The 23,076-nt window shown below is 38.4% G+C and overlaps 1 non-coding gene across 1 annotated transcript; it reads left to right on the forward strand.

Moving 5' to 3' along the window:
* Window positions 1–22,374: 22,374 nt before the first annotated feature.
* LOC111766702 (small nucleolar RNA SNORA26) lies at window positions 22,375–22,496 on the forward strand. The gene has a single exon (XR_002798667.1). It is a non-coding gene; the product is annotated as a small nucleolar RNA SNORA26 (small nucleolar RNA).
* The last annotated feature ends 580 nt before the right edge of the window (window positions 22,497–23,076 follow it).

Consider the following 23,076-nt stretch of genomic DNA (forward strand, 5'->3'; position numbering starts at 1 on the left):
GGTTTTGAGTACATTTCCTGGCCGTTTTTAATGTTAATCAAGAATTGACTATTTCAAGTCAGCGTGCAATTCAAAAAACTGCCTTTTTATAAAAAGAGCCAGATTAACTGAATTGTCTACCAAACTGGTATGTTGAACATTTTTTTTTTCTTTCATATTTTGGTGTAAAGCCTTAGAAAAAATAGTTTTGCAGTAAGACTTTTATAAAAACGATCTCTCCCACCTGCGTAGGATTTAAGCATAGCCCAGGCAGTTTGGAACTATTTTTAGTCCTGATTAATTATCAAGCCAAGATAATTCCAAGTTCAGCAGCTTATTTAGAGAAGACATGACTGCTGGGCTCCCAAGGCAGCCTCAGGTCAAAGCTGACATCTTTATAACAAAACGGGGCTCTCCCCTCTCTGGGGGAAGTGCAGGGGTGGCACTTTCTGTGATGCTGGTGTCAGTTCTGCCAGCTTGAAGCCAGTGAATGGAGGAGAAACTGTTGATTTGGGGCCTTCAGACCGGGCAGCTCTCACTGCAGTGAAAATAGGTCACTAATGACACCTGGCCCTAAGCCAAAAGCCGCAGCCAGGAGTGCTGACCGGTCTGCTGGTGGCGAGTCCATTCTACCAGAGCTCCTGAAGAAAGCAATCTGCTTTAATTTGTTAAAACAATGACGGGGTTGCAGAACTCAGATATCAAGATTGTGATCTTACTTCCTCTCGCCTATATTTTCACGTTGTTTATTGTTTCAGTTGATCCCGTTTCCACTCCCACACACTGAAAGAACCCTGGATCTCCTGCTTCATTTGTGAACAACCAGGCTGATGTGATTTTTTTTTTCCTTGTGGCAGGGAGGAGAATGGAGGCGATGATGATTTTGACCTCTCTGATTTCTTATGTGTCGGCAGTGAAATGGCTCTGGCAGTTTAGATCATACTGGTCTGACCTTCACCAAGCCATGGCGTTTCTAGGTGTCTGGTGCCGTTATGTGATAAAATAGTTTCGCTTCATTTTGGGTAGTGTCACTCTGGATTGATAGTCCCTACTACTCTCAGCAGTTCCCTAAGAAGAGAAAGGGCATTGTAGAGGGGAAGGCTGGATATTGCTCATTAGCCCTCTCTACAGGTCGGTGCAATTCAGAGTACAGCTCAGACCAGTCGTCCCCAAACTTGAGTGAGCACCAGCATCCTCTGGAGAGCTTGTTAAAACACTGATTGCTGGGCGTTCCTCTCTCAATTTTTGATTCAGTAGGTCTAGGCAAGGGCTCAAGAATGCATTTTATAAGTTCCCAGGCGACGCTGATGCTGCTGGTCCAGGGACCACGCTTTGAGAAGCGCTGGCTTAGACAGGTCAGCAGCGGCCTCAGTGCTGTCTCCTCAGGAGCAAGTTCCTTATCTTAGAACTTCCTTCACTAGCCTGTGAGCAGCCTGAGGGTAGGGACTGCGTCCTTGCTGGTAATTTTCTAGCAAGGATCATGCTGCTTCTGGCTTCCACGTTTTTCTCATGCTGCCCTTCTGCTTGAAATGTCTCCTCCCACCCTCCAACCTATCTGACCCTGCATAACTTGAATTTTTCGTTTATAGCATCACTTGGTACTCACATCTCCTTGGGTGTCTTGTCTCTGTGTTCCCATAATATCCTAGGAATATCTCCATCATTCATCCACTTATTCATTCAACTATTGTTTATTGAGTTGCTGTTATGTGCTAGACATAGTGTTAGTCATTGGAGATACAAAGATGGATATGACCCAGCTTTTGCACTTAAATAACTCATTTTCTAGTTTCTAGTGGGGGATACAGATAAGTAAACAAGCAACTATGATACCAACTGCAAAATACTAAGATAGGGTTAAGTATTGGATGCTATGGAAGTTCATAGAAAGACTATCTAACCCTGACTTGATGGGTCAAGGAGTGTTTTCTAGTTGAAACAATATCTTAGCCAAGATCTAAAGGGATGAGTAGAATTTAGCCTGGGAAAGAGATGGGGGAAGAACATGGGAGGAAAAACATTTGCAAAGATTATTATCTGCTTATATGGTTATCCATAGACTGTAAATGCTTGGGACTGAGATTATGTTTTATTCATTAGTCCAGCCCCAACTCACAGCACAGTGCCTGGCACCATAGTAGATATTCAAGGAGATGGTTTTTGAATGTAAGAATGGATGAATTAGCCTCTGCTGAGAATTCTGGCAAAAGTGCCAATTAATGACCACAGAGGGCTATGATTCTTTAGAAAACAAATGCTTATTGCCTCCATGACTTTCTATTCTAGTTTTTTTGTGAGCTCCTTCCTTTATGCTTATTAATAGACTAGCAAATATTAAATCTGCATTGGTTCTATGGGCAGGTGCTTTTCATGTCCAGAGTATGACTGTTGATATGGTTTCCATGTAGCAGCAAAATGCCCCAACTCAATGCTTTGAAAACAAATGTGCAATTTCTGAAAAAAAAGATTGATGCAAACAAGGTTAGAACTGATTGTGCATTTTAACACTGCTTAAAATCTAAATAAATCAAAATGTGTTTTTCAGAGACAGGCTTCTTTATTTTTCCTTGATTGGATAAAGAGTGATTTTTTTGTGATTGTCACTGTCTGTTGTCTCTTGAGGTGTGTTCTGCCATTAATGGGATAGTAAGACACATCCACAGGCGAACACACCTGCCCACACATTGACAGTGAGCTCTAAATATCTCAACCACCTTTAGAAAATGGGAAATGATGAACTCGAAGCAAAAAAAAAAAAGGTGATTTACATTTTTTTCAATGAATGATGGTGATTGAAGAGCTAACTCCTAAGAGATTTGCAGAGGAGTTATGAAAAGGTGTAGAGAGAATCCTAATATTCATAGGAATTTCTTTAGTGACAGCAGAAGTGGCACAAAGGCAAGAAGTGGCAAGTGGGAGAATTTGAATGATTTGGTTTGAGAATCCTGTATTATTCCTCTATGCTATGATTGTGTGGGCTGATACCTGGCTGCAAGGATGCTCAAGAAAGGCTCATGGCTAACTGTGGCTCACAAAAGTGCTTTGCAACTGTGGCTACACATGAGAACAATTTGCAGAATTTTGAAAAATACCAACCCTAGGGCTTCAACCCATGAGTTTCTGATTTAGTTGGTATAGGATAGAACCCAGGAATTAGCATTTTAAAAGTTCCCCAGCATTGGCTGCTAGCCTATTTTTAATGTCTGCTAGTCTATTGATAAGCACACCAGAAGGAGTCCACAAGAACTAAGATAAAAAGCCATGTTCACTTTCTAGGAATCATCTCCTTCCATGGTCATTAACTGACACCTTTGCCAGAATTCTCAGCAGAGGTTACTTTCTTTCTTTCTTTTTCTTCCTTCCCTCCCTTCCTCCCTTTATCCCTCCCTTCCTTCCTTCTTTCTTTTAAAAAGCATCTCCTTGAACATCCACTGTGGTGTCAGGCACTATGCTATGAATTGGGGCTAGACAACCCAGGTGATTCTATTTGAAAGTTAGGGTTGAGAACCACTGGTTCTAGGAGGTTGGGAGAGCTTCCTGTCAGCTAGGGAGTGGCCCTTGATTGTGAGCCCTCACTACCACTACCTCTTTCCTGGGACAAGAGCAAGGAAAGGAGAGCAAGCAAAAGAGGAAGAAATTAAGGGTTCAATATGATCTGTTTTAAACACCAGGCTGCAGAGGCTTTAAGAAGCACAGGTCACATGTACTTTGGTTGATATTATTACCTTTGGAATAAAGAGAAGATGATAAATTAAGAGCTGGATAAATATTTTTAAGTGATGGAGCAATGAGTTCCTGACAAGATACTGCTGGGGAGTCTTGAAACATGTTTGGTAAGAAACTCACTGATCAGATGACAGGACTATAAAGTTAAAATTTGATGGGAATGGAAGATAAGTACTTGGAGGAGGAAAAAACAACAACTGTGGAACTAGATATCAAGGAATAAACTGCTATAACATTTACCCGAATAACAATGGAGGCCTCTCAGTGACTTGTAAGAGAAAACAAGGAAGAGGACTAGAATTAATGTTCATAACTATGAAAGGAAACATAAGTTTAAGATTTTAGCTTAAAGAACCAAATACGTTTTTTAAAATATCACCAAGACTTGTAAGTGGAACACTTTGCACCATAGTTCTGCCCTCTAGTTTGGAGAGCTCCAGAGAGTGTAAAGCGTTCTGACATTCATATATTCCATTCAAAGTCTTATACAGTTTTCAGAACTACAGTATGGTACTCTTGGGGAAAAGTGTCCTCATAGAGAACATTTCAGAACACATTTTTATAAAATACCATGCAGCAGTTCTAATATGTGCATATCTCAAAGCAAGATTCAAATTCCTGTGGATAAAACCCTGGTCTAGTCCAACAGGAGGTCCTGGTTTCTTTCCTTGACCATTTCCTATTCTGAGCTTTCTTTTGGTCCCTTCCAGCTAGAATAGTTACATTTATCCAGAACCACAGAGGTGAGCATCACTGTTAGCTCTGTCTCAGAAAACCCCAAGCTTTCTGGTACCCCCTTTAAAGGATAGTGTATTCCTGTAGACCCTGGTGTCTCACATGCCTCCGACTTCAAGAGATATATCATCCAATGGGTGTGGATGGCAAGAAAGAACATCGGTTTTGAAGATAGAGTCAACCCAGATGCCAGCTACTACTGCTCTGGCATCTCTTGCTGGGCATTGGTGGGCCCAGAGATGGGCCCGGAGATTTTGTTGTTCACCCTTGCACCTTATTATATACACTCTCCTAGAACTTGCCTCTCACTACCTAAATTAGAGTCACAAGTTCTGATTTGTAAATAGGATATTAGATCTTATACAGTTTCTGCCAGCAGAAGCTATGATCTGACATGTTTCAGATGGAGCACAGTTCCAAAGCTCTCCATGCAGAAGTCAGTGTGCTTAAGTTAACAGATTAGGTGAGATCAGCTGATGGTAGTGCAAGAATTTGGTTGACCGAGATCATAATTTGGTTGACTGAGATCTGCAAGGGCAGAATTCTCTGCTCCTTGCCCTTCTTAGCATCTGCTCTGATACTATTTACTCATCATAATCATTGAAAACCATTGTGTCTGGTAAGCACTGTAGGGCATTCTGAACCTAGGATTTGGGTTATAGTCTACCATGTGTCTAGTTAGGAAGTAATAGTCTACCCACATAAAAGTTTGTTTTTTTTTAAAAAGATTTATTTATTTATTTCTCTCCCCTTCCCCACCCCCCCCCCACCCTGGTTGTCTGTTCTCTATGTCTATTTGCTGTGTCTTCTTTGTCCGCTTCTGTTGTTGTCAGTGGCACGGGAATCTGTGTTTCTTTTTGTTGCATCATCTTGTGTCAGCTCTCCGGGTGTGCGGCACCATTCCTGGGCAGGCTGCACTTTCTTTCGCGCTGGGTGGCTCTCCTTATGGGGCGCGCTCCTTGTGCATGGGGCTCCCCTATGCAGGGGACACCCCTGCGTGGCAGGGCACTCCTTGCGCGCATCAGCACTGCGCATGGGCCAGCTCCACACGGGTCAAGGAGGCCGGGGTTTGAACCGTGGACCTCCCACGTGGTGGACGGATGCCCTAACCACTGGGCCACGTACACCGCCTATAAGTTTTATCTGAGTTTTTATTCTTCACTGGATGAGTAAATGCAAGTGCTATGGGCTCTGAGATAGTAATGGTATTTCTTAAATTGCTATTCTCAGACAATGCAATTCATCTGGACTTCTCCCTAAGTGGCCAGAGGTTTTGCCTCCTTATTCTAGAATTCACTCAGCCCATGCGTGGTGAATATTGCACTCATGGAGGGCACATAGACTTGGCTTCTGGCTTGGATGTCTTCCTTAGCCTTACCTTCTTCTTCTCAGGTACAAAAATGAAACTTTTTTTCCCTCTGGGGTCCTTTTTGGGATACTCTCAAGAATGGAAGAGGGACAAGCTAGTGCTTGAGTATTTTGTTTCTGTAGTTTTCTGCACATAGTGCATGCATAGGAAGGATGTCTGTACTGATGGAGCCAGTCAGCTGTGTACATGTCTGGATTTCAGAGTACACAGGTTAGAGCTGGCCTTGTCGATAGCCATCTTTGGCAAACTCCTGGTAACCTGCTGTATTCTTTGCTTCTCTGGCTCCTACCGCCCACACCCACGTGACGCTGACGCTCACTGCACGCCTGTGCCTAACTGAGGAGGCTTCAGCGCTTAGGCCAGGAAAAAGGCAGAGGTGTTAGCTCTCAAGAGTCATTAAAGACTCCCTAGCCAGTGCCACTGAGCACGGAGTCCCCTTGCTCCTCTTTTTCTGCATATACCTTGCTAGATTGGGGGCTGGAGTTTGTCCCTAGCATGAGCCTAGCCTTGGAAGGCTGGAGTGGCTTGCGTCTTCGGCGCATTCATTGTTTACTAACCCTCTCTAAATGGCCTCCACCCCAGAATCCTCAAGGAGGTTCTCTTTCAACCCTGGAGTTTTGCCTTTCCCATTCTTTCCGCAGCAATAGAACGTTATGGTCTTCTTTTCCTCTCTTTAGGCCCCCTCCTTCCAGGCCGCCAAAGTCAGCAGCGTGCTCTTTGCTTGGAGCCATCAGCACTTTGGGTCTGGTGGGGGCTAAGACCTCCTCCACAATGACCGTCAGCACTCCAGAAGGGCCTTAGTTTCTCTGTACTTTCTCTTCTTTCTTTTCCTATTTTCTTTAATTGAAAGAAATAAGGGTCAATCTCTGGTATGTCAGTTTCTTCTGCAGCTTTCTCCTCAGGAATAACTTACATACATATTTTCCTCTCTACTGTCCTTTCTGTGCTTTCCATTAAAAAGTTCCCTGATTTAACTTACAAGCAGAAGTCATTCTCCTTCCCTTGATAAGCTGGTTAGAAATTTGGCCTGCAGAGGCCGGCGGCAGCACACATTCCGGAAGGCCGCCTGAGAGTCTTCACAGCTCTGCCCTTGACAGGAGGCAGTGTGTGCCTCGAGGCTGCGAATGACCTCAGACACCAGGCCCCTAAGGTGCTTTACCAGCCTTCTTCTGCCTTTGCTTTCTGGCCCTGGCCATTCTTCATTCTTGCAGCGTCTCAGAGGTATGTTTGTACTTGCACAGAAGGTATCTGCTTCTTCCCCTGCTCCCTCTACCCCAATGCTGGTGCAGTGCTTCCTGGCAGAGTTTCAGCTTTCAGAAACAAGTAGCTTTTGCAAACGAGTGGCTTGCATCTCCAATGGGTAGTACTGAAACATGGGCTTATTTTTTTTTTTAGACATTGCATAAAAAAGTAGACATAAATTTACAGCCTGATGAGTTTTCAAAAACTGAATATACCTGTATAGCCAGTGCCTGATGAAGAAACGACCAGACTCTAAAACCTCCCTTATGTTCTGTTCCAGTCACTCTAGACTTCTAGCAGCGTTCATTAGTTTTATCTGTTTTACGTAGATGGAGGCATACATTATAGAATCTTTTATGTTGGCTTCTGTTGCTCAACATCATATTTGTGAGATTCATTCATATTGTTGCATAAGGTTGTAGATCATACATTCTATTGCTGTGCAGTATTCCACAGCAAGGTGTGAATATATCACATTGAAAAAACCGACTTTACTGTTCAATATTTTGATCATTACAAATAGCAGTACTGTGATCATTAGGTTACATGTTTTGGGGGACATAGGTAGGCATTTCTGCCAGGTCTGCCTAACTGAAGAGCTGCTTAGTCATGGGGTATGCAGGTGTTAAGCTGTGGTAGATACTGCCAAACAGTTTTTCAAAGTGTATGAGAGTTCAAGTCCTTCCTGTTCTGCCCACACTTGGTATTTTCTGAATTTTCTGATTTAGCCATCTTGTGGCTTTAATTTGCATTTCATTTTGAGAGGCTCTGTGGCAGCCTCGGGTATGGAGCTTGGACCTTGAACGAAAGAATTTGCCACAGCCCTGTGTCTGTTCTTGCTTTCAAGAGATGTACCTTCTTGCCCCTACATTAGAAATATTTTATTTGTAGAGATTAACTTGAAAATCCAAAGTCCTTCAGTCACCTACATTCTGAGGAAACCTGTTACTGTTAACAGGCCTGTACATATCGCAAAGAATTGTGAAAGTGATATTGTCTGACTGGTACACTCATTTTTTGTTTCACCTACAAAGAGCTGTGGAGCCCTATTACATGTCAGGAACTGTTCTAGGTGTTGAGGAGATAGCATAATCGGAATGCAGGCTCTTGGAGGGTTAACAATCCTGGGTGGGGAGACAGACAAACAACCAAGTAAATAAACAATGGATTACTGGGCAGTGATAAGTGATATGGAGAAAAATAAAGTGGGGAAAGGATAAGGAGTACTGGGTAGAGTTTTAACTAGAATGGTCAGGGATGGCATCATCAATGAGGTAGCAGTTGAGCAAATGCCCAAGACTGATGAGGGAAATCAATGAGGATATTGGGGAAAGAATGTTCCAGAGGGAACAGCAAGTGCAAAAGCCCTGAGGTAGGAGCAGATTTGAGGAACAGCAAGGAAGCCAGTATGCTTGAAGCAGAGTGAGCAGAGATAGTGGAGCACACAGGAGGGGAAGGTTGTATTGGGTCTTATGGGCAAGACTAAGGACTCCAGCTTTCTCTCACCCTGAGTGACAGGTGCTCAAAGCCATTCAGGTCCCACCTCTATGGACCTCCCATATGGCATCCTCATCTCAAGTGTAACCAGTTGGTTCTCCTACTGCAGCTTGCCACAAGTCAGGCTATCCCTGACACCCACCCTAACCCCCAACCCTGCAAGTTTCCTAGTAATTTAGAGGTCATTTTGGCTGATGTCATAGAAAGAGGCAGAACCACTTGGAGTTTGAAGAGATTCATTTTCCATGATGCAATGAAAAACAGTAGGATTCAAATATTCCTGAGTGAAGTTCCAAGGTTTTAACCCAAATGTCAGGCCTCAGCAGCAAGAGAGTACAAACAGGGCACAGCAGCAATTAAAATCCGAAGTCTATGGGCTCTATATTTCCCATCTGCATCATAGAAGAGTCTCATCTCTACTCTCAAGGTCTCCCAACTCTGCCAAGTGTCTCCTGGGGCAATTCCAATGGGGTATCCAATACGGTCTCCTGACTCAGGCAAACATAGCTGTGGGTTTTCTAAAAAAGATTAAGAAAGAAGGGGACTTTGTACCAGAACAGACTGAAAAGAAGAAAAAAATCCAGAAACAGAAAGTAACAGTGTATAATAAAAGGAGCATTAGTCATTGGAGTTGGAAACATCTGACTAACCATTGGGGAAAAAGTAACTCCTTAGCCCATAGCTAGCCAAAATTAATATCCATAAAAACATTAGAAGAAAATATGGGTGATTGGTTTTTTTTATTCCATAGTCTTTTTAAAAATTTTTAAATTTATTTTTATTGTCTTTCTAAAAAAAGATACATAAATGACATAAAATGTTACATTAAAAAATATAAGAGGTTTCCATATACCCCACTCCCCACCCCCACCTCCACTCCTCCCACATCAACAACCTCTTTCATCAGTGTGGCACATTCATTGCATTTGATGAATATGTTTTGGAGCACTGCTACACAGCATGGATTATAGTTTACACTGTAGCTTACACTCTCTCCCAGTCCATTCAGTGGGTTATGGCAGGACATATAATGTCCTGCATCTGTCCCTGCAATATCATTCAGGACAATTCCTAAGTCCCGAAAATACCCCCATGTCACACCTCTTCTTCCCTCTCCCTGCCTTCAGCAACTCCCATGGCCACTGTCTCCACATCAGTGATACAGTTTCTTCCATTGCTCGAGTCACAATAATTCTGTAGTAGAATACCAGTAAGTCCACTCTAATCCATATTTTATTCCTCCATCCTGAGGACCCTGGGATGGCAATGTCCACTCTACCTCTAAATCGAGAGGAGACTTAGAAGATTTTTTTTTTTACAATATTGGAATGGGTAAAAACAAAAGGAATCCATCATCATTATCATCCTCATAATTGTTAACTGACACTCTGTGTTAGAATTCGTCACACCAGTTAAAGAAGAATGTACTATTATGTTCCTCATTTTCCAGATGGAAAAAATTGAAGCACAGTAAAGTTAAGTAATTCTCCCAGGGTCCCAATAAGAGGTGGTGTCAGCATTCAAATCAAAGAAATAGGATTTCAAAGTTCCTACCTTTGAATTACTAAACTATTAAGGAAAATACTGTGATACTTGAATATATGAATTAAAGCTATGTAGGAGAAATTCAAGTCGAGTAAAAAACAAATGGCAAGGGGGAAAATCATGCCATATGTGCAACACATAAAGTGTTAATATCCTTAACAGAACAATTTCTCAAAAGTTATTGCCTAGAACAATAGTGTCCTGAGCAATGCTGGTGGGTGTTCTGTGAAAAAAGTGTTTTGATGGTCAATTAAGTTTAGGAAATGATATGTTAAATTTGACCATGCAACTCTTTTTTTTCAAACCTCTTCATTACACCTATTAAGATCTCATGGGGCACTATAATTCCCTGAAACCCAGCTTAGAAAAATGTCATATTTGTATGTAATAAGTTCCTACAAATTAGAAAGGAAAATATGAATACCCCAGTAGAAAAACATGGGCCAAAGAAAGAAAAGACAATACAAAAAAGAAAAAGTACAAGTAACTATAAGTATATGAAAACATGTTCAAGCTTGCTAGAATGAAGAACAAAAAAACTACATGGAGGTACCAATTTTTACCTTTCAAATGAGAAAAAAATTAAAAAAGGTTTATACTAAGTATTTATGAGAATATGAAGGGAAAAAGCACTCTTACAAAGTGAGTGAAATTGTAAATGAGTATAACTTTTTTGGGGGTGGTTCTTCTGGCAATAATTAACAAAGGTCTTGAAAAAATGTATAAGATTTGATCTAGCAAAGTCCATTCATAGGAATTTATCATAAGGAAATAATTGGACAAGTGGGCAAGGATGTATGTACAAGGGAGTTCATTGCAGCATATTAGCAAAATGTCTATAAATATAAGTAAGTTAAAGTACATTTAAACATTGCAATACTATACACCTCTTAAAAACACTGATGTCAATCTATTTTAACCATGTGGAAAGTTCTACAAAATATATATAGAAAATATCAGGTTACTAAATAATTTGTATATGTGCTCATTTTTATTTTAAAAAAGATAAAAGAAATGAAAAAGGCTGAAGGCATATACATTACAACTTTAATGATGGTTAGTTTTCTCAAGTGCTGGGATTTGGGAGCAATTTACTTTTTTCTTTATACCTTTGTGCATGGTTTTATATTTTGCATTGATTACTGTTACTTTAAAAATAAAAATGGCTATTACCATTTTGAAAAAAGGTAAAACACTGAAATTTAGACACAGATTAGAAAAATAAGATTTCATTCTTCAACAAATATTAAGTTCCTTATTATGCTGGTAAATGTAGTCTCGGTCTAAAAGACGAAACTCAAAGTAAGGATAAATAGTAGGATTCATGACACAGAAGTGAGAGAAGCTTAAAAATATATCTGGAATATCTAGAAATAATATATCATTATAAAAAGGAAAATAGAGAAGAAGGGGGATTAACTTTTGCATGGTTTAACTGCTGCACTGAATCATTGGCTTGTCAGAGGAAAATCCTAGACAGTTAACAATTCTTGCATTAGGTAGAGAATAAATGGACATCAAAAAGTGCTTGGCAAATGGGTCTGCAAAGCCTAGCAATTTCTGAAGGAAATCTCAACTCCTTGTTCCTGAATTTGTGGAATAGGATCTCAGCCAAATTCTTTCCTTTTGGACTAACCTAAAATGAACTGCTTATACAAAATCTGGACCAGTTCCAACATACCCAGAACTCAAGATTGTCAGCCAGCTGTTGGCAGCTCACACTGACTAATTTTCTTTTCTCTTAAATGGTGCAAAATATGTTGCTTTACATCTACAGGAAAAAAAGTGAATTGAAGGTCCTAATTAAAGAATACCCCAAACCTCCTAGAATTAGCCTTGAGACCTAGTCAGTTATTCACCCATTCATTTTGTTGTACTAAACTATGCTGAGATGTAGAAGGGGTAATATGGAGACCTGTCCTCTCTATTTATGATATGAAAAGATAATTCCCCCAGCAAATTCTCCTGGAAAGGATAGAACTTGGATATTAATGAACTTCTCTCATACCTTGCTACTCCCTTGCCAATGGCAAAGGTCTCCAAAAACTTACTGCATAGTGGGCTCCTAAAGGAGTGATTGAGGAGAGGTGCAGGGGCTAGCTTGTTCTGAGGTACAAACTTGTGGTACCTCCACATCCTGAAAGTGAGGTTAAAACTCAGGGCTGCTGATTTTTATCCAGGTCCTTAAATAACCATTTTGTGTTCTTAAACTTTCATTAAATGACAAAGAAGACTCTCCTATGTATAAATTTGTATTAAAATAGCAGTGTGAGGGTTTTCAGTTGACCAAGTTGGTGTGTAAGATGCTCCAGGGTGCGATTCCCCAGAGAATCTTTGAACAACTAGCAAAAACTACAAGAGCCATCTTCCTCAAAACTCTAGAAAACAGTTAAAGCATTGCAGTCACTGGGTGACTGCCAAAAAAAAAAAAGAAACTGCAGCTTTAAAACAGGAGAAATTCATGTCACCCTTGCTGACCCTTTCCTCACTCCTTCTCTAGCACAGTGTAGAATGAGCTGTGCATCCATATTGGGTCCCTGGCTCTGTCCCAACAAGAGCAGAATAACTGTGCATACTGTGGTGCCTGCACATCAGTGTCAAGTTATCAGGTGACAGTCTGAAAGACCGAATCAGGGAATTCTTCTCCAGCTTGCACTTCCAGAATTTGCTTTGCAGGCAGAAGAAACTGTGGAGAGTTAAAGCAGTGTAAGAAACAAGTCAGAGGTCCTGGGACAAAGAATTATCTGCTTTAAGTCATACAATAGAACATCTGGAAAGGGAAGAATATTTATTTTGTAGGGATAGAAGGGATATTTGAATTACTGTAAAAGAGGGATTCCTAAGGCCATGAACAAACAGAAGCCCAGAAAAAACACAGGCTTAGAAGAGATGGAGAGTATCCTGCACTTCACATTTGAGTCAGGCTGATTTTTTTTTATAAGAAGGGTTGACCTCTGAAGAAGAGCATTAGACAATGCAGGCTTAATTTTCAAAGACTGTGGAAAGTGTTTTTGCATTGTTTGATTATTTTTGTCAGCCCCTCACATTCAAGGAAATTGCTGTTGCTTCACTAGCTGGATACAAACATAATGAACAGACAGCTCAGGGATTAAGTCCCAGAGTTAACCCTTTAAAATATTAAAATGCACAGTGTGCAACAAAAGGTTACAAGGCAAAGAAACAGGAAATGGTGGTCCATCCAAAGGAACAAGATAAAAATCCAGAATCCATCAATGAAGAAGGCCAGACTTTAGACATTCCAGACAAACACTTTTTAAAAAAGATCCTTAATATGTTCAAAGACATAAAAGAAAACACAGAGAAAAAATTAAAGGATGTCAGGAAAACAAACAATGAACAATATGAAAATCTCAGTAAAGAGATAGGAATTTAAAAAGAACCAAACAGAAATACTGGAGTTGAAGACCACAATAACTGAAATGAAAAATTCCCTAAAGGGTTTTTAACTGCAGATTGGAGCTGGTGGAAGAAAGAATCTGTGATCTTGAAGCCAAGAAAATTGAAGTGATTTAGGCTGAGGAGCAGAAAGGAAAAATAATTTAAAAAGTGTACAGAGCCTAAGAGACCTGTAGGGTACCACTGAGCATACTAATATACCCATTATGGGAGTCCCAGAAGGAGAAGAAAGGGGAAAAAGGAATATTCAAAGAAATAATGGCAGAAAACTTCCCACATTTAACAAAAAAACATGAATATGCACATTCAAGAATTCCAAAGAAATTCAAATAGGATAAACTCGAAGAGAGCCATGCCCAGGCAATGTGGTAGTTGAATTGTTAAATGCAAGGACAAGGAGAGTTCAGAAAGCTGTGAGAAAATAGCAACGTGTTATGTACATGGGAGACTCATTAAGATTAAGCGTTGGGTTCTCATCAGAAACCATGGAGGCAAGAAGACAGGGAGACAAAATATTTAAAGTGCTGAAACAAAAGAATTGTCAGCCAAGAATTTTATATCTGGTGAGAATTTCTTTCAAAAATAAGATAAACGTTAAGACATTCCCAGAGAAACAAAAGCTGAAGGAGTTTGTCACAAGGCCTACCCTACAAGCCATGCTAAAGGGAATTAATTCTTCATATGTAAAGAAAGGACACTAGACAGGGCATTGAAGTGGCATAAAGAAATAAAGACCACAAGTACTAGTAATCATATGGGTAATTGTAAATACCAGAACTATTTTATTATATCTGTTGGTTGTAACTCCACTTTTTACTTCTTATCAATTCTAAAATGCAAGTGCATAAAATGCCATGATAAATCTATGGTTTTAGACATGCAATGCATAATGATATAACTTTCAACAGGTACAACCAAAAGGTGGAGGACTGAGGGGTATAAGAATAGTAGTTATATATATTTTATTGGAGTTAAGTCAGTATCATATCAAATGTGATTGTTAGGAATTTAAGATATTAAATTTATGCCCCATGGTATCAAAAAAGAAAATACGTGAAAAATATACAGAGAAAAAAATGAGAAGGGCCAAAAATTGTTACAGTACAAAAACCACATAAATAAATATGAAAGTAGGCATTAGTTGAAGAACTGAGGGACAAAGAAGATTTAAGACCTACAAAGACCAAATAGCAATATGGCAGAAGAAATGCCTGCATTAAAATACTTTAAATTTAAATGGATGGGGAAGTGGATTTGGCTCAAATGATAGAGTGTCTGCCTACCATATGGGAGGCCTAGGGTTCAAACCCAGGTCCTCCTGACCATGTGGTGAGCTGGCCTATGTGCAGTGCTGATGCACGCAAGGAGTGCCCTGCCATGCAGGGGTGTTCCCCACGTAGGAGAGACCCATGCATAAGGAGTGCACCCCCACAGGAGAGCTGCCCCATGTGAAAAAAGCGCAGCCTGCCCAGGAATGGCGCCTCACACATGGAGAGCTGACGCAGCAAGATGACACAACAAAAAGAGACACAGATTCCTGGTGCCACTGACAAGAATGCAAGCAGACACAGAAGAACACACGGTGAGTGGACATAGAAAGCAGACAATGGAGGGGGCAGGGGAGAGAAATTTTTTTAAAAAGTCTTTCAAAATAAATTTAAATGGATGAAACTTTCTAGTCAAAAGATATTGACAGAATGGATTATAAAAGCTTTGGTCCAAATATATGCTGTTAACAAGAGACTTACCTTAAATTTAAATACAAGGTTGAAAATAAAAGGATGGAGAAAAAGATACCATGCAAGTGGCAACCAAGAGAGATCTGGGGTAGCTCTACTAATATCAGGTAAAATAGACTTTAAGACAAAAACTGTTATGAGGGACAAAGATAATCATTATATACTGATAAATAGGTCATTTCAACAAGAAGATAAAACATAACAAACTAACCACACTGACTCAAGAAGAAGAAATAGAAGATCTTCACAAACCACTAACAACTAAAGAAATTGAATCAGTAATTAAAAACCTCCCAACAAAGAAAAGCCCAAGCCCAGATGGTATCACTGGTGAATTTTAACAAACAAAATTAGAAGAATTAACACCAATCCTTCTCAAACTCTTCCAAAAAATTGAAGAGAAGGGAACACTTACTAACTCATTCAAAGAGGCCAACATCACCTTCAGACCAAAGCCAGATAAAGATACCACAAGAAAATCCCAGACCAATATCTTTTATGAATATAGATGCAAAAATCCTCAACAAAACACTAACAAACTGAATCCAAAAGTACATTTAAAGACTTATACAATTGTGGGAAGATGGTGACAGACTAAAAGGCAGACCTGAATACTCTCATATACACAACAGAGAAAGAGCCAAAAGCTGTCTGAGAGAACTGCTTTTGGGGTCAGCAGATAAGGACAGTGCTACACAACTCCTAGGAGGGTAAGGGACGGAGAGATGAAGAAGCTGAAATAATAAATGTGAGTTACCAAGCCCAGTGGCTGCAGGGAAGGACTCCCCTCTCCCATCCCCAATTTTTAAAGCTGGGATAAAACACATGGATCACTGGAGCTGACTGAGAGAGGAGTAGACATCTTCTCTGTCAGTTGTTTCAAGGGAAAAAGGAGATTGGGGTGCTTTTCTTTAGTTAATTTGGCCAGCAGAGCTTGCTTTGAATCTTTGATATGGAGATTCAACCCAGGAACATAGGAAAGCCGAGACTGAAGGTGTGGACATGGAACGGTGTGCCGACTAGTGCAATCTGCTGGCCAGTCTGGAAATTGCATGGAAGAAATCTTCTCCACACTGTCTATTTCCAACCACTGGGAAAAAAGTTGCATCCCACTAGTGAGTCCCTAGCCGAATTTTGAAAACTTAAGCTGGGCAATTTTAAAGACTGAGAATAAATGAAATCAAATATTAAATAAGAATTATGAGAAAAAATAGGCAAGATAGAGAAATTAGCCATCAGAGTAAATTCACCAACATATTCAGATGCCTAGAAATCAGAAAAAAATTACAAGCCATACTAGGAAGCAGGAAGAGATGGCCGAGCTAAAAGAATAAACCAAATATCCTAAAGAGATAAAGGATTTAATACAATTAATCAGTAATAATCACACAACTCTCCTAAATCACTTCAAAGAATTTATAGAAACTATGGCTAAAGAAATAAAGGGTATTAAGAAGACACTGGGAGAGCAAAAAGAACAATTTGAAAGCTTGCAAAGAAAAGTAACAGACCTTATGGGCATGAAAGACATCATAAATGAGATTAAGAATACTTCAGAGGCACATAAAAGCAGTTTTGAATTGATAGATAACAGAACTAGTGATTTTGAAGTCAGAACATCTGAACTGGAAAAGACAGGAGAACAGAAAGAGAAGAGAATGGAGAAAAAATGGAACAGAGTGTCAGGGAATTGAATGACAACATGAAATTCACAAATATTCACATTATTGGTGTCCCAAAAGGAGAAGAGAATGGAAAGTGGGCAGACAGACTATTTGAGGAAATAATGACTGAAAAATTCCCAAGGCTTATGAAGGATGTAAATATCAATATCCAAGAAGGACAATGCACCCCAAACAGAATAAATCTGAATAGACCTACCTCAAGTCACCAATATTCAGAATGACAAATATCAGAGATAGAGAATTCTGAAAGCAGCAAGAGAAAAACAAAGCATCGCATACAAGGGAAACTTGATAAGATTAAGTGCAGACATTTCATCAGAAACCATGGAGTAGAGAAGAAAGTGGTATGATGCATTTAAGTTACTGAAAGAGAAAAACTGCCAGCCAAGAATTCTGTATCCAGCAAAGCTGTTCTTCAAAAATGAAGGGAAGTTCAAAGTCTTTACAGACAAACAAAAACTGATAGCATATGTTGCCAAAAGACCATATTTGCAAGAGATACTTAAGGAGGTGCTGCACCCTGAAAAGAAAAAAAACAAAGGTGAGAGATTTGAAGAAGAATTTTGAAATGAAGGTAAACTCAATGATAAGAAGACAGATGGTAGAATGATATGACAACATAGAGCTGAAGGACAAAATGAATAAAGTAAGTAATGTCTTAATAGTAATAACACTGAATATTGATGGATTGAACTCCCCAATCAAAAGACATAGACTGATAGAATGGATAAAAAAATTTGAACTGTCTATATGCTGTTTACGAAAGACCCACCTCAAACATAAGGATGCAACCAGGTTAAAAGTGAAAGGCTAGAAAAAGTTATTCCATGCAAATAGTAACCAAAACAGTGCTGGAATAGACCAGATAAATGTAAAATAGCAACATTATAGTATTTGAACAATAATTACTCAGGGCAACTGGCAGATTGTTCCTGTGATCAGTATTCTGTAATTTTTTTCGTAGAAAATAAACAGTTGCTTTTAATTGAGGAGGGCTGGAGAAGATATATTTTTGAATATTTCATTTTTTTTAACTCTGATATTCATACACTTTAATTAAAATAATCTATCTGGATCAATAATGATTTAGTATGACTACTATTGGAAAATATTTTGAGTTTTTCAGCGTCATGAAATTGTGAGTTGACAAATTATTTGCTGTTATTCATTCCAATAAGATGTGAAGAATGTCCAAATAGGAATTTAATTATCTAGAAAGAATTATGGCCTAAATGGAAATTAAATAACTAAACCAATAATGTATTTCATTGTTAGAGATTATTGTATCTAACAGTTATAGCTGTAATATAAAAATTAGAGTTACACGAAAATTAATTTTTATTGTATTTGAATTATTATTTATATTTATAAATGTTTGCTGCTATGCTATTTTTTATAATTGATTATATTGCTCTAACCTGGCCTTTAATTTCTGTAATTTCTTTCAATCTATTTTTCTATTTATTTTGCAATTTTACAATAAAGAACTCTTTAACAGTTAAAAAAAGACATTGATTATACACTTTGGATAGATCATATGATATGTGAATATATCTTAAAAAAACTGCTTAATAAACAAATAAATAATTGTGCAAGAATAGTCAGAAATAGCAGCTATGTATAGCAGGGGAAACAGATTGAGAGGTGAGGAATTTTCTTGTTTGTCTGTTTTTTTGTTTATTATATTATTATTGAAATAATGAAAATGCTTTAATAATGATTAAAGTGATGAATGCACAACTATATGATTATACCAAATATCATTGATTGTACACTTCAGATAAATTGTATATTAATATGTATCAATAAAATTGGTTTGTTAAAAAGAAACTTATACATCATGATTTAGTGGGATTTATTCCAGCTATGCAAAGGTGGTTCAACATAAGAAAATCAATTAATGTAATATAATACATTAGTATTAATATAATGTAGGGAAAAAATCTGTGTGATCATCTCAATTGACATAGAAGAGGCATTTGACCAAATCCAGCACCCATACTTGAAAAAAACATTCAGAAACCTAGAAGTAGAAGGAAACCTACTTAACATAATAAAAGGCATAAATAGAAAAGCCCACAGCTAACATTTTACTCAATGGTGCAAAACGAAACTGTTTTCCTCTAAGACCAGGAAAAAGACCAGATTGCCCTCTGTCACTATTGCACAGGTGGTGACATTGTACTGGAATGAGGCAAGACATAGAAATGAAGGAATCCAAATTGGAAAGAAAGAAGTAAACCTTTCCTTATTTGCAGATTACATGGCCCTATATATAGAAAATCCTGAAAAATCCACAAAAAAACTACTAAATCTAATAATACAAATTCAGCAAAATGGTGGGGTACAAGATCAACACCCAAAAATCGGTAGTGTTTCTATACACTTGTAGTGAACAATTTGAAGAGGAAATCAAGAAAAAAAAATCCATTTAAAATAGCATCTAAAAGAATCAAATATCTAAGAATAGATCTAACCAAAGATCTAAATAAAAGACTTAAAACTGTAACACATTGCTAGAATAAATCAAAGAAGACCTAAATAAATGGCAGGACATTCTGTTTTCATGGATTGAAAGGCTAAATACCATTAAGATGTCAGTTCTACCCAAGTTGATTTACAGATTCAATGCAAGCCAATCAAAATTCTAACAGCTTACTTTGCAGAAATGCAAAAGTCAATTATCAAACTTATTTGGAAGATAAGGGACCCTGAAAAGCCAAAATCATCTTGAAAAAGAAGAATAATGTTGGAAGAGTTACACTTTCTGATTTTCAAATTTATTATAAAGCTACAGTAATCAAAATAGCATGGTACTGGCACAGGACAGACATATAGACCAATGAAATCTAACTGAGCATTCAAAAATAAACCCATACATCTCTGGCCAGCTGATTTGACAAGGGTGCCAAGTCCACTCAATTGGAAAAGAATAGTCTTTTCAACAAGTGGTGCTAGGAAAACTGGATATCCATATACAAAAGAATGAAGGTGGACCCTTACCTCATACTATATACAAAAATTAACTCAAAATGGATCAAAGACCTAAATGTAAGAATTAGGACTATAAAACTCCTGGAAGAAAACATAGGGAAGCATCTTCATGTTCTTGTAGTAGGCAGTGGTTTCTTAGACTTTACACTCAAAGCACAAACAACAAAAGAAAAAAATTGATAAATGGAACCTCATCAAATTAAAAACTTTTGTGCTTCAAAGGACTTCATCGTGAAATTAAAAAGACAATCTACAGAACAGGAAAAAATATTGGGAAATCACATATCTGATAAGGTTTATTATCTAGCATTTATAACAAAAACAAACAACCCAAATAAAAAATGGGAAAAAGACTTGAATAGACATTTCTCCAAAGATGTACAAATGGCCAATAAGTGTGTGAAAATATCCTTAAATATGATTAGCTTTAAGGGAAATACAAATCACAACCAGGGAGATAGCATTTCACATGACTGGAATGGCTACTATTTTAAAAATGGAAAATGACAAGTATTGGAGATGATATGGAGAAAAAGCAACACTCATTCATGTTAGTGGGAATGTAAAATGGTGCAGCCATTGTGGAACATGGTTCCTTAGAAAGTTACGTATAGAATTACCATATGATCCATAAATTCCACTTCTAGGTATATACTCCAAAGAATTGAAAGCAGAGACTCAGAAAGATATTTGAACATGGATATTCAGAGCAACATTATTCACAATTGTCAAATTATGGGAGCAAACCTACTGTCTATCAACAGATGAATGGATAAAGAAATTGTGTATAGAATTGAATATTGTTCAGCTCTAAAAGGAATGAAGTTCTGATACATGCAACATGGATAAACCTTGAACATATCATGCTTAGTGAAATGAGCCTGACACAAAAGGACAAATACTGTATGATCTTACTGATATGAAATAATTAGAATAAACAAAATTGATAAGAGTCAGAAACTAGAAACTAGAACACAGGGCTGCAGTGGGGTAGGAATTAATGCTTAATTGGTACAGAATTTCTGTTCAGGGTAATGGAAAAGTTTTTTAATAATAGATGGTGGTGATGGTCGCACAGCACTGTGAGTGTAATTATCACCACTGAAATATACATTTGAATGTGGTTAAAAGGGGAAACTTGAAGTTGTATGTATGTTACTAGAATAAAAATGAAAACAACCATAGGACTGCACATCACAAACAGTGAACCCTAATGTAAATGATGGTTATAGTCAGTAGTACAATTATAACAATATTCTTTCATCAATTAAACAAAGGAACTGCACTAATACAAAGTGTTTATATGAGGGAAAACTGTGCGTGTGAGTGGGTATTTGGGAATGCTGTATTTTTTTCTATAAATATACAACTTCTTTAATAAAAAGAAATAGCAATTGGTGGTACAATATTGTGAATATCACTAATACTATTGAATGGTATACTTGAATGTGTTTAAAATGGGAAATTTTGTGCTCAATACAGGGTACTACAATAAAAAGTTTTTAAAAAATAGCATATTGGCCAACTGAAGAGCTAGGTCTTAAAACATTTAGGTCGATCAATTTTCATTTTACTTAGCAGGAGAATAAGGTTAGATTCGCAAGACTTTCAAGTTCCAATTGAAAATGTAGTTTTCAAAATCTGTTTAAAATAAAATGTATCATAAAATGGGTATATTGTACAAAATAGAATATTTGGGGGAATATTCTTATTTCTCTTTCGTCTAGTCTTAATTGAGTGGTGAGATTCAGAAGACGCACTGGAGTATCTGTTTCCTCATATGTAAAACAGTATCTACCCTACTGGATTGTTGTAAAGATTAAATGGGGGAGGGAAGTGGACTTGGCCCAGTGCTTAGGGTATCCGTCTATCACATGGGAGGTCCGTGGTTCAAATCCCGGGCCTCCTTGACCCGTGTGGAGCTGGCCCACGTGCAGCACTGTTGCGCGCAAGGAGTGCCGTGCCATGCAGGGGTGGCCCTGCGTGGGGGAGCCCCACGCGCAAGGAGTGCGCCCTGTTAGGAGAGCCGCCCAGTGTGAAAGAAAGTGCAGCCTGCCCAGGAATGGTGCTGCACACACAGAGAGCTGACACAACAAGACGACGCAACAAAAAGAGACAAAGACTCCCATGCCGCTGACAACAGGAGCGGACAAAGAAAAACACGCAGCAAATAGACACAGAGAACGGACAATTGTGGGGCGAGGAATAAATAAATAAATAAAATCTTTAAAAAAAAGATTAAATGGGGGAGCAGATGTAACTCAAGTGGTTGAGCACCTGCTTCCCATGTATGAGGTTCAATCTCTGATATCTCAAAAAAAAAAAGACTAAATGGAATGATGTTTAGGACATAGTACTGTGCCTGACACAATTTATTTTTAAATATATTTAAAATTAATTTTAGAAGACACTTAGGTTACATAAAATGTTACATAAAAAAAAAAAGGTTCCCTTGTAAGTTTGATTCAGTGCTTTAAGAGGCTAACACAGAAGGGTAAAGTAAGTCTCCATAAAACCCAAAGAGGAGATTGTAAAACTCCTCTTTGGATCCTGTCTGGAGTCACAGTTGAACCAGAACAACATTCTGGTACAGTTTAAGCATTGCCATGAAACATTTTTATACCGCATGCAGCACAAATGACATTCAATCTTAACCTTGGCTTTGATCATACCTTAAGGAAAAGCATTGTTATCTGATGCTATCTAGACTCTTCTGTGGGGATACCAGGTAGTGTTTTCTAATAGATTGGGGAATTTGGATACTTTGGTTTTGTTTGATGGGAAAAAAAAATCCTGATGATTGGAACATGCTTACACAAGGCTTTATCTAGAAATCTTTGAGAAAAGCTAAAGGGTATATGTCTTAAGTTTTCCTCTGCTTAAAAAGGTTATTTTAGGGGAGCAGGTCTTGCTTAGTGGCTGAGCACCTGCTTTGCATGCATAAGGCCCCAGGTTCAATCCCCCGTACCTTTTGAAAAGAAATCAAGAGGCCATTTTAAAAACCATTTTTTTAAATAGAAAAAAATATATAGATAAGGGATTCCCATATGCCCCACTCCTCACACTTCCCACTTTTTCCCACATTAACAACGTCTTTCATTAGCGTGGTACATTCATTGCTGACACAATTTAATTGTCCAGTTAATGG

Source organism: Dasypus novemcinctus, chromosome 12, assembly GCF_030445035.2.
Source record: "Dasypus novemcinctus isolate mDasNov1 chromosome 12, mDasNov1.1.hap2, whole genome shotgun sequence".
Taxonomy (NCBI): Eukaryota; Metazoa; Chordata; class Mammalia; order Cingulata; family Dasypodidae; genus Dasypus; species Dasypus novemcinctus.